We start from the raw sequence: 3,528 nt of genomic DNA on the forward strand, positions 1-3,528 counted from the left end.
CCAGAGACATCCACTGCTGCAACTGAAGCATCCACTACAAAACCAACTACAGAAACAACTGCTGTGACAACTAACACCCCAACAAGTACAATTTCTGAAACAACCACAACGGAAGAAAGAACCAATTCTACAGCTGTATCATCCACTACATTGACAATTAGCACTGCAACAAGTACAATTCCAGAGACAACCACAGCTACAACTGAAGCATCCACTACAAAGCCAACAACAGAAACAACTGCAGTGACAACTACTGTTAACCCAAGTACAATTGCAGAAACAACTGCACAGACAACAACTAACACCCCAACAAGTACAATTACTGAAACAACCACAACGGGAGAAATAACCAATGCTACAGCTGTATCATCCACTACATTGACAACTAGCACTGCAACAAGTACAATTCCAGAGACAACCACTGCTACAACTGAAGCATCCACTACAACACCAACAACAGTATCTGACACCACAACTTTATACACAACAAAAGCTAATACAAGCACAGCAACAACAGCAGAAACAACTGGAGAGACAACTACTATCACCCCAGCAAGTACAATTCAGAGTTCAGAGACAACAATAGCTGCAACTGAAGCATCCACTACAAAACCAACAACAGAAACAACTGCAGTGACAACTACTGTTAACCCAAGTACAATTGCAGAAATGACCACTGCTACAACCTTGACATCTACAACACCATCAACAACAGCAGAAACAACTGCACAGACAACAACTAACACCCCAACAAGTACAATTTCTGAAACAACAACAAGTACAATTCCAGAGACAACCACAGCTACATCTGAAGCATCCAATACAAAACCAATAGAAACAACTGCAGTAACAACTACTGTTAACCCAAGTACAATTTTAGAAACAACTGCACAGACAACAACTAAGACCCCAACAAGTACAATTACTGAAACAACCACAATGGAAGAAAGAACCAATGCTACAGCTGTATCATCCACTACATTGACAATTAGCACTGCAACAAGTACAATTCCAGAGACAACCACTGCTACAACTGAAGCATCCACTACAAAACCAACAACAGAAACAACTGCAGTGACAACTACTGTTAACCCAAGTACAATTGCAGAAATGACCACTGCTACAACCTTGCCATCTACAAGACTACCAACAACAGCAGAAACAACTGCACAGACAACAACTAGCACTGCAACAAGTACAATTCCAGAGACAACCACAGCTACATCTAAAGCATCCAATACAAAACCAATAGAAACAACTGCAGTAACAACTACTGTTAACCCAAGTACAATTTTAGAAACAACTGCACAGACAACAACTAAGACCCCAACAAGTACAATTACTGAAACAACCACAATAGAAGAAAGAACCAATGCTACAGCTGTATCATCCACTACATTGACAATTAGCACTGCAACAAGTACAATTCCAGAGACAACCACTGCTACAACTGAAGCATACACTACAAAACCAACAACAGAAACAACTGCAGTGACAACTACTGTTAACCCAAGTACAATTGCAGAAATGACCACTGCTTCAACCTTGACATCTACAACACCACCAATAACACCAGAAACAACAACCACATTGACAACAACTAGCACTGCAACAAGTACAATACCAGAGACAACCACTGCTACATCTGAAGCATCCACTACAAAACCAACACCATCACCAACAGCAGGAACAACTACATTGACAATAACTAGCACTGCAACAAGTACAATTCCAGAGACAACCACTGCTACAACTGAAGCATCCACTACAAAACCAAACACAAAAACAACTGCAGTGACAACTACTGTTAACCCAAGCACAATTGCAGAAATGACCACTGCTACAACCTTGACATCTACAACACCACCAACAACAGCAGAAACAACAACCACATTGACAACAACTAGCACTGCAACAAGTACAATACCAGAGACAACCACTGCTACATCTGAAGCATCCACTACAAAACCAACACCATCACCAACAGCAGAAACTACCACGTTTACAACAACTAGACCTGCAACAAGTTCAATTCCAGAGACAACCACAGCTACAACTGAAGCATCCACTACAAATCCAACAACAGAAAGAACTGCAGTGACAACTACTGTTAACCCAAGTACAATTGCAGAAACAACTGCACAGACAACAACTAACACCCCAACAAGTATAATTACTGAAACAACCACAACGGAAGAAATAACCAATTCTACAGCTGTATCATCCACTACATTGACAACTAGCACTGCAACAAGTACAATTCCAGAAACAACCACTGCTACAACTGAAGCATCCGCTACAACTCCAAAAACAGTATCTGACAGCATAAATTTATACACAACACAAGCTAATACAAGCACAGCAACAACAGCAGCAGAAACAACTGGAGAGACAACTACTATCACCCCAGCAAGTACAATTCAGAGTTCAGAGACAACAAGTGCTGCAACTGAAGCATCCACTACAAAACCAACTACAGAAACAACTGCTCTGACAACTACTGTTAACCCAAGTACAATTGCAGAAATGACCACTGCTACAACCTTGCCATCTACAACACCACCAACAACAGCAGAAACAACTGCACAGACAAAAACTAGCACTGCAACAAGTACAATTCCAGAGACAACCACTGCTGCAACTGAAGCATTCACTACAAAACCAACAACAGAAACAACTGCACAGACAACTAACACCCCAACAAGTACAATTTCTGAAACAACCACAAAGGAAGAAAGAACCAATGCTACAGCTCTATCATCCACTACATTGACAATTAGCACTGCAACAAGTACAATTCCAGAGACAACCACAGCTACAACTGAAGCATCCACTACAAAACCAACAACAGAAACAACTGCAGTGACAACTACTGTTAACCCAAGTACAATTGCAGAAACAACTGCACAGACAACAACTAACACCCCAACAAGTATAATTACTGAAACAACCACAATGGAAGAAATAACCAATGCTACAGCTGTATCATCCACTACATTGACAATTAGCACTGCAACAAGTACAATTCCAGAGACAACCACAGCTACAACTGAAGCATCCACTACAAAACCAACAACAGAAACAACTGCACAGACAACTAACACCCCAACAAGTACAATTACTGAAACAACAACGGAAGAAATAACCAATGCTACAGTTGTCTCATCCACTACATTGACAATTAGCACTGCAACAAGTACAATTCCAGAGACAACCACAGATACAACTGAAGCATCCACTACAAAACCAATAACAGAAACAACTGCAGTGACAAGTACATTTTTAGAAACAACTGCACAGACAACAACTAACACCCCAACAAGTACAATTACTGAAACAACCACAACGGAAGAAAGAACCAATGCTACAGCTGTATCATCCACAAAAACACCAACAACAGAAATTGAAATCTCCACTTTGTACACATCACAACCAACAACAGCAGAAACTACCACGTTTACAACAACTAGACCTGCAACAAGTTCAATTCCAGAGACAACCACAGCTACAACTGAAGCATCCACTACA

Source organism: Tachysurus fulvidraco, chromosome 4 (genome assembly GCF_022655615.1).
Source record: "Tachysurus fulvidraco isolate hzauxx_2018 chromosome 4, HZAU_PFXX_2.0, whole genome shotgun sequence".
NCBI classification, from domain to species: Eukaryota; Metazoa; Chordata; class Actinopteri; order Siluriformes; family Bagridae; genus Tachysurus; species Tachysurus fulvidraco.